This window comes from Oncorhynchus kisutch, linkage group LG15 (assembly GCF_002021735.2).
Source record: "Oncorhynchus kisutch isolate 150728-3 linkage group LG15, Okis_V2, whole genome shotgun sequence".
Taxonomy (NCBI): Eukaryota; Metazoa; Chordata; class Actinopteri; order Salmoniformes; family Salmonidae; genus Oncorhynchus; species Oncorhynchus kisutch.
In genome coordinates, this window is record NC_034188.2 from 69,123,235 (window position 1) to 69,132,930 (window position 9,696).

At 40.1% G+C, this 9,696-nt stretch overlaps 1 pseudogene; it reads right to left on the bottom strand.

The window, feature by feature from the left end:
* Window positions 1–741: 741 nt before the first annotated feature.
* On the bottom strand, window positions 742–4,624 carry LOC109904867 (interferon-induced GTP-binding protein Mx-like; annotated as a pseudogene).
* Between the last annotated feature and the right edge of the window lie 5,072 nt (window positions 4,625–9,696).

Genomic DNA, 9,696 nt, shown 5'->3' on the forward strand with positions numbered 1-9,696 from the left:
AGATGAGCAGATGATGATGTGCAAGTAGAAATACTGGTGTGCAAAAGAGCAGAAAAGTAAAAAAAACAATATGGGGATGAGGTAGGTAGATTGGGTGGGCTATTTACAGATGGGCTATGTACAGCTGCAGCGATCGGTAAGCTGCCTAGATAGCTGATGTTTAAAGTTAGCGAGGGAAATATAAGTCTCCAGCGTCAGCGATTTTTGCAATTAGTTCCAGTCATTGGCAGCAGAGAACTGGAAGGAAAGGAGGCCAAAGGAGGTGTTGGCTTTGGGGATGACCAGTGAGATATACCTGCTGGAGCACGTGCTACGGGTGGATGTTGTTATCGTGACCAGTGAGCTGAGATAAGGCGGCGCTTTACCTAGCAAAGACTTATAGATGACCTAGAGCCAGTGGGTCTGGTGATGAATATGTAGCAATGGCCAGCCGACTAGAGCATACAGGTCGCAGTGGTGGATGGTATAAGGGGCTTTGGTGACAAAACGGATGGCACTATGATAGACTGCATCCAGTTTGCTGAGTAGAGTATTGGAAGCTATTTTGTAAATGATATCGCCGAAGTCGAGGATCGGTAGGATAGTCAGTTTGACTGACACACAGTATGACTGACACACAGTAACAATTAAACTGCCCAGACATTTAGTGACTTTTATAGCTGACTGATATGTTAAGGGCAGTGAAAGCAGCTGATTCAATGGCCTATTGGGATCAACATTGACCCCCTGGTATGAAGTGTTCTACAAAAATAGTCTAAAGTGGTGTTTTTTTAAGAATTCCATTTCCAGTCGAGTGGCGTCCGCCAAAGAGATCTTCTAGATGATATCACTCTGGCCAGGGCATTTTACGATGACATAGCCTTTGTTCAGGTGAACAACTTGGCCATTAACACTTTTCTCTGGCTCTGCTCCTTTGCCAACCAAGTCTGGCTTGATCAGAATTTATTGTAAACACAGTACAAACTGTATATCCATATTTTAAAAAAAATAATTCATGAGAGAAAAGGGTGAGGAGTTCAAATAAACAATTCTGATAATATCCAGTCCTTGCACCTTTGGGATCCACTGAATGTGCCATTCTCAATGCTTCAGTTGTTGCTATGTCAACATTGCATGGCACTACGACCGGGTTAATGGTCTCGTTTTTTAATAAACTTCAAAATAAGACGTCTGATCTAAAGCGACATGAAAGACCAAAATTGATAAGAGTATTATCTCTTGAAACAGACTGCTAACATCTGTCAGTGATACATATTGAATCTGAGACAAGGAGAAAATAACCATTCAGTTACTATAGGGCAAGACATGAGTTGAGTCACAGACTTGACGCATTGATGGACAAAATACTAACCGTTAGACTACTTTAATCTCTTCACTGTCCAAATAAATGTGGAGAGCACTGTATATGATTCAGTGAAGTTAACAAGGTTACAAAATGCACATTATTAATAGTTACATCGTCTACATACAGTATCTAATTCCTCCTAACCCCATTAATTTTGTGACACTAACCTGATCACCAATATCCTCTGGTTGGTCTTTGAAAGGTACAGTGGTAATCCCAGGTAGATCAATAAGTGTGAGGTCACATACATCAGGAGACGTGATTTCCAGCGTTATCAGGCCATCACAGATCCCAACACCATCTCCGGCTAGAGTATTCTGAGCTTTAAAAACAGGTCATTGGTAACATTACTCACCCCTGTAATCGTACCTTTGTGAATTTGACTATCTATTGAAAGCCAACATAAAATGACACTCTCAGTATGTATCTACTGTATATTGTGGGGAATGATAAAGTGAAATGTAATGCTTTACATTCAGTTGAAACTTGCACACCTGTTCTGACATGAATCTCAACCAATGAGGGGTCCTCAAAAGTCTCCAATATCCCTTGATAACGGATCTTTACCTTCCATTTGCCTCCAAAACTCTTCCTTCGTTTCAATTCCAATAGACACCTGGTGACAATACCTAAGAGGAAATAGATTTGTTTTAAATAAAAGTTGCACCCAATTGGTATTTGTTATGCAATATAAGAAATGCAGCCTATAAAGTGTGAAGAGAACATTTACTGATCTAATGATGCAGTAGCAGATGCATGACAACATGTTTCTTCACGCAGCACTGACTCGAGGAAGACCCAGTTGGGTAGAAACATATTTCTCCATGCGTCTGCTACTCAAGATAGTTTTCAACTGATCCATCTCACCACTTTCTCTGGGTAGTGCGAACTCAGATTCTTTCGTTTTTAAATTTTTATTAAACCTTTATTTAATTAGGCAAATTAGTTAAGAACAAATTCTTATTTACAATGATGGCCTACCCTTAACATTGCTGGGGCAATTGTGCACCACCTTATGGGACTCCCAATGATGGCCGGTTGTGATACAGCCTGGAATCAAACCAGGGTCAGTAGTGACGCCTCTAGCACTGAGATGCAGTGCCTTAGACCGCTGCGCCACTCGGGACCCAAGATAATGCATCAAGCAATGGTCTCATACCACAGCAATGGCTGGCAATGTCAGGTCCTTCTCGATTCCAGTCGATCTCTGAAAGTCAATGAGTTCGATGAATGGTCGCACTTGTCTATCCAAACGGCTGTAGAATAGAATACCCCACTTTGCATACCAGTGCTATATCTGCAGACAAATAAATATACCAAGCAAATGTAGGAAAACCGAGATATGTGTGATACAATTCAATGGCAATCAGTTATGAATTAAGCTGGAAAGGATGTCTTTAATTTGAAAATGGGAAACAAACCTGGATCAATTGTTTGGATTTCAACTTCAATCTTTACTCATCCTCAGAACCTGCATCTGTCTGTACATTGCTCGATGAAACACAAATGCACCAAGAATAAATGTAAGGCTAGATGTAATTTGTTCTTGGGTTATAACTTTCATTTTTCATAAAAATAAAGTAGACTTACTCAGTATTGCTCAAATGTGTTTGTCAGAGTAGAAAGAGCACACTGCAGAGACCTATCAATATACCTTTGTACTGCAACAATGTGCAAAAAGGTTACTACCCCAGAATGGACATAGTCTGTAGCATCAAAACAATGTCCACGTACTGTAAAGGACTGGCATTATATGATCATCTGCTGATTTCAAAGAAATATAAACGGGGTGCTCCAGTTTATAATGAAGGATAAGGGTCAATCTATGCACTCATCTAAGGCCTGACAACAATTCAAGAGTAAAAAGGGTAGCATGCATTCAAACTGAGAATAGACAGCGGGAAATGATTTTGGGAGTACCATTAATGTTGAATCAAATCAAACTTTATTTGTCACATGCGCCAAATACAACAAGTGTAGACCTTACCCCCTTAAGGATTGGACCCTTTCTTTCAATTTTCGCCTAAAATGACATTCCCAAATCTAGCAGCCTTTAGCTCAGGTATTGAAGCAAGGATATGCATATACTTGATACCATTTGAAAGGAAACTCTGAAGTTTGTGTAAATGTGAAAAAAATGTAGGAGAATTTAACATATTAGATCTGGTAGAAGAAAATACAAAGAAAAAAACAATAGTTAAAAAATGAAATGCAAGAGAAAGGCCATAATGTATTATTCCAGCCCAGACGAAATTTAGATTATGGGCACTAGATGGCAGCAGTGTATGTGCAAAGTTTTAGACTGATCCAATGACAATTGCATTTCTGATTTTTTTTAAAAACATTTAAAAAATCAAAAATATAAAAAACTGAAAAGTGATGCATGCATATTGACCCCCTTTGCTATGACGCCCCTAAATAAGATCTGGTGCAACCAATTACCTTCAGAAGTCACTTAATTAGTTAAATAAAGTCCACCTGTGTACAATCTAAGTGTCACATAATCTCAGTATATATACACCTGTTCTGAAAGGCCCCAGAATCTGCAACACCACTAAGCAAGCCACACCATGAAGACCAAGGAGCTCTCCAAACAGGTCAGGGGCAAAGTTGTGAAGAAGTACAGATCAGGGTTGACTTATAAAAAAATATCAGAAACTTTGAACATCTCACGTAGCACCATTAAATCCATTATAAAAAAAATGAAAGAATATGGCACCACAACAAACCTGCCAAGAGAGGGCCGCCCACCAAAACTCACGGACCAGGCAAGGGGGGCATTAATCAGAGAGGCAACAAAGAGACCAGAGGTAACCCTGATGGAGCTGCAAAGCTCCATAGCTGAGACTGGAGTATCTGTCTATAGGACCACTTTAATAAGGCTAGGCGTCCGGCTAGCGCGACAACTTCCAGTGAAACTGGAGGGCGCTCGATTCAAATAAATCATAAATATTATGGATATGAAACATTTAGGTATATACAAGTTTCTTATATCAGTTAAAAGCTTACATTCTTGTTAATCTAACTGCACTGTCAGGTTTACAGTAGGCTTTACAGCAAAAGCATGCCATGCGATTGTTTGAGGACGGCGCCCAGATCAAAATATTTTTCCACCAGCACAGGTTTCATAAATTCACAAATAACGATTAAATATTCACCTACTTTTTGAAAATCTTCCTCTGATTTGTCATCCAAAGGGTCCCAGCTACAAATTGTAGTGTCATTTTGTTAGATAAAATCCTTATTTATATTCCAAAAAGTCTGTTTACTTGGCGCCATCGATTTGAGTAATCCACTCTTTCAATATGCAGAGAAAGGAATCCAAAAAGCTACCGCTAAACTTTGTTAAAACAAGTCAAGTTTCTATTTAATCCTCAGATACCCTAAAATTTAATTAAACTATAGATGTTTAATATGTAATTAAACAATAATATTTAATATGGAAAGACGTATGTTCAATAGGAAAACGATATTAGCAGGTGTGTGTCCTCTTTGTCGTGCGCATGTGTGTCCCTGTACTAAAACTCATAACTTTTCCTTGTTTTGGAAGAAACAAGCCTAAAACGTTGAACAAAGACTACTGAAACCCAGTGGAAGCCATACACATTGCATACTGGGAGATAGATTTAATGATTTCCCTATTATGTTCCATTGGAAGAGCATGGGCTCTCAAAATAAGAAAAAATCTGATTGGTTTTTCTTTGCATTTTCTCCTACCATACCTATTGTGTTATAGTCTCCTACATTATTTAAACATTTCTACAAACTTAGCCTGAAGAAGACAGAGCTGGGCTTTATGGAAGAATGGCCAGAAAAAAGCAATTGCTTAATTACCGTGAAATGCTTACTTACAAACTCTTAACCAACAGTGCAGTTCATGAGTTAAGAAAATATTTACCAAATAAACGAAAGTAAAATATAATAAAAAGTAACACAATAAAATAACAATCGAGGCTATTTGCATAGATAATAAACAGCGAGTAGCAGCAGTGTACAAAACAAATGGTGTGGGGGGGGGGTTGATGTGAGCCATATCCAGCCTTTCAAAGCACGTCACGTCTACTGACGTTTAGGCAGGTTAGCTTCGCTTCCTTCAGACAAGGCAGTATTTTACGAGAGCCCCTACTCACTTACAGTGGGGCAAAAAAGTATTTAGTCAGCCACCAATTGTGCAAGTTCTCCCACTTAAAAAGATGAGAGGCCTGTATTTTCATTATAGGTACACTTCAACTATGACAGACAAAATGAGAAGAAAAAAAATCCAGAAAATCACATTGTAGGATTTTTTAGGAATTTATTTGCAAATTATGGTGGAAAATAAGTATTTGGTCAATAACAAAAGTTTATCTCAATACTTTGTTAAATACCCTTTCTTGGCAATGACAGAGGTCAAATGTTTTCAAGAGTCAACAGGTACAAATAATATTTTTTCCTTGAAAATGGAAATAATACCACCAGACTGGAATGGCAAAGGGACATCTGTGCACGTGCCTGGGTGACATACAACAGACTGTCTGAGGGAGCTACAGCCATAAAGCTCTTAAAATATTCTGTGATTTCCATAGTGGAAGGCGAACAAATTCCATATTTTTCATATTAATAATGTTCCCTATCATCCATGTGGTATGTTCTTCTTATTTTTTTTATATTTCAGGAATCATGGCCCTTTGATTTTAAACACTCTTGACTGAGATTGATTTATAAAGGTTTGGCACAATGCTATGGTCCAAACAGAGGGATTCCTTCTCTATCACGTGTGGTGTTGAGGGATATTATGTTGTAGCACTGAATTACAAAATCAAAACGTAATTATTGTATTTTTCTTATTAATAACGTTCCATGTTGTCCTTGTCGAGAAGACGGCGCAACCCACAAAGTAAAAAATATTTGCTCTGATCCACTGCAGGGAAAAAGTCACCAGATGCTTGCTGAGTGTGGATTCAGTTGATGTCTGCCGTGCTCCAGCTCTATTTCTGCCCCATGCAGCCTCCTTCCTTCTCTCTTCTCCCTCTGCACTGTATCTCTGGACCTCTTTTAATCACCACCCTGACAGCAGATTGCAAATTACATTAGTTATCAATCTATCAACCCATCACTGCTCTGCTCCCCTACCCCCATTCTGAGAGGAACCGCCAACTCCATGTGCTCAGCACCGGCAAAGTTAATCACAAACGCCACAAAGAGAGAGGGGGGGAGGGGGGAGAAATGAGACAGAAAATCTGAAAAAAACATTTAGCATTTTAAATAGCTGCACCACTCCGAGTCAGCCGAGCCCCATTAATTAAAGGACACGGCCCGTTGCAGCTGAACTGAAAACTCACTCCTATTCACTGTAAGACAGTGTCAGGGAGAATTATATTTTTCTCCCTCACAGTAAACCACGTAATCTGGGCTACAGACTATCATAATTGGATGAGGATGATTTATGCTAGGCAGAGGGAGAGCAATGATAGGGAAACCCTCTGCGCTCACTCACTCAGTCAGTGAGGTGCAGTAAGTGTAACAGGTCTGGCCAGTTATTCACTCACACCCATCTCCATCCCCATCCCTCGCCCAGAGTTAGGATTTATATTTGATTGACATTTTCATCTTACAGGATGAATTATCGATGACTTATTCTGGCATGTTTGCGTAATTGAGGAGAGTTTAATATGCACACCATTTATCTAGTGGAGCTGAAGTTGGAACCCGTTGTTAAGGGGAATAGGATAGTCATGTGCTCAAAGGTTGATACAACAGCCAACCGAATACACAGTATCCTGCTCTAACGTGTGAGGTGTGCTAGCCTCAAGCCTATCCTAACAAACTATAGTTTTGGCAAGTCGATTAGGACATCTACTTTGTGCATGGCCAGAATTTACATTCAGAAGTGTTAAGAAGAACAGCACCCGTATGTATGTGTGTGCGACCTGTAGTACTATGGCTGTTGCATGCTGGGATTCTGCTCCTGGCAATCTATTCCCAACCGTTCCCCAGCTACCTGCCCTCCATCCTCCCCCCAGCGACTTCTCCCCAGAGACGCCTTATTGTTTGAACAAAAATGTCCATGGTGTCTATCTGACTGTTCAGTTGAAATGGAGGTTTGGCTTGTACCGAGTTTGAGCAACTGAGAGAGAGCAAGATTTTTTTTTTTAACATTCACAAATGGATTTTAACAGATCAACTGCTACATCAGCATTGTACCAATGGCCTCATCCCTCCACCTTTCTCGTACAAATTGTGACAGCACCTGTTTTTGTAGACAGCAGGGCGTAGTATTATTCATTTACACAGTTTTCTGTTGCACCTTGTTAAGAAGGAATCACAGGACTAAGCGGAAGAATTATCATATCACAAATCTTGTAGCCCACAGTTGAAGTCGAAAGTTGACATACACTTAGGTTGGAGTTGTAAACTCGTTTTTCAACCACTACACAAATGTATTGTTAACAAACTATAGTTTTGGCAAGTCGATTAGGACATCTACTTTGTGCATGGCACACATCATTTTTCTAACAATTGTTTACAGACAGATTATTTCACTTATAATTCACTGTATCACAATTCCAGTGGGTGAGACGTTTACATACACTAAGTTGACTGTGCCTTTAAACAGCTTGGAAAATTCCAGAAAATGATGTCATGGCTTTAGAAGCTTCTGATAGGCTAATTTACATCATTTGAGTCAATTGGAGGTATACCTGTGGATGTATTTCAAGGCCTACCTTCAAACTCAGTGCCTCATTGCTTGACATCATACTGCTCAGAAAGGAGATGCGTTCTGTCTCCTAGAGATGAACATACTTTGGTGTGAAAAGTGCAAATTAATCCCAGAACAAGAACAGTGAAAATGCTGGAGGAAACAGGTACAAAAGTATCTATATCCACAGTAAAACGAGTCCTATATCGACATAACCTGAAAGGCCGTTCAGCAAGGAAGAAGCCACTGCTCCAAAACCGCCATAAAAAAGCCAGACTACGGTTTCCAACTGCACATGGGGACAAAGATCGTACTTTTTGGAGAAATGTCCTCTGGTCTGATGAAACAAAAATAGAACTGCTTGGCCATAATGACTATCGTTATGTTTGGAGGAAAAAGGGGGAGGCTTGCAAGCCTAGGAATACCATCCCAACCGGGAAGCACGGGGGTGGCATCATCATGTTGTGGGGCTGCTTTGCTGCAGGAGGGACTGGTGCACTTGACAAAATAGATGGCATCATGAGGTAGGAAAATTATGTGGATATATTGAAGCATCATCTCAAGACATCAGTCAGGTAGTTAAAGCTTGGTCACAAATGGCTCTTCCAAATGAACAATGACCCCATGCAGTCTTCCAAAGTTGTGGCAAAATGGCTTAAGGACAACAAGGTATTGGAGTAGCCATCACAAAGCCCTGACCTCAATCCTATAGAACATTTGTAGGCAGAACTAAGAAAATGTGTGCGAGCAAGGAGACCTACAAACTTGACTCAGTTACACCAGCTCTGTCAGGAGGAATGGGCCAAAAGTCACCCAATTGTGGGACGCTTGTGGAAGGCTACCCGAAACGTTTGACCCAAGTTAAACGCAAAGCTACCAAATACTAATTGAATGTATGTAAACTTATAACCCGCTGGGAATGTGATGAAAGAAATAAAAGCTGAAATAAATCATTCTATCTACTATTATTTGGACATTTCACATTATTAAAATAAAGTGGTGATCCTAAATGACCTAATTAAAACAGGGCATTTTAACCAGGATAAACTGTCAGAAATTGTGAAAAACTGAGTTTAAATGTATTTGATTAAGGTGTATGTACACTTCCGACTTCAACTGTATATTAAAGCCAATGTATGAGAATTGTGAATACATATCTACTTTTCTTAACCAATGAGGGGAAAATGTCAATGTCCCATACCTCGAGTCAATTTCCCCCTCCTTACGTTTCATATGTTGAGGCCTGATAGTGATAACGATGCTAAATTATTTCATACGCAGCTTGTTAAACCATCAGAACCGGAGGAAATATATAATAAAAAAATCAGCAGAGGCATTTCAAACATACTGTTTGGGGAGGATACGTGGCTAATGAAATGGGCCACACAGGGGACATGCTGCTGATACAGGGGTAATTACAGAGCTACTGCTGCTGCTCCTCACCGCCCCCAGGCAAGACTTAGGCATAAATAGGAGCAGCCTACGGATGGGCCTCTCCATATCCACCATCCAACCTTGTGTCTAAAACCCACTAATATCATCCACACAGTGGGTTGCCTTGCCTTCTCAAGTGCATCAGCCCTCCACAAGAGGCACATTGTACGTTCCACTTGGAACTGTTTTAATCAGGGGAGGGCGTGGCACCACACTGCAGAGCCATACATCCTGCAGA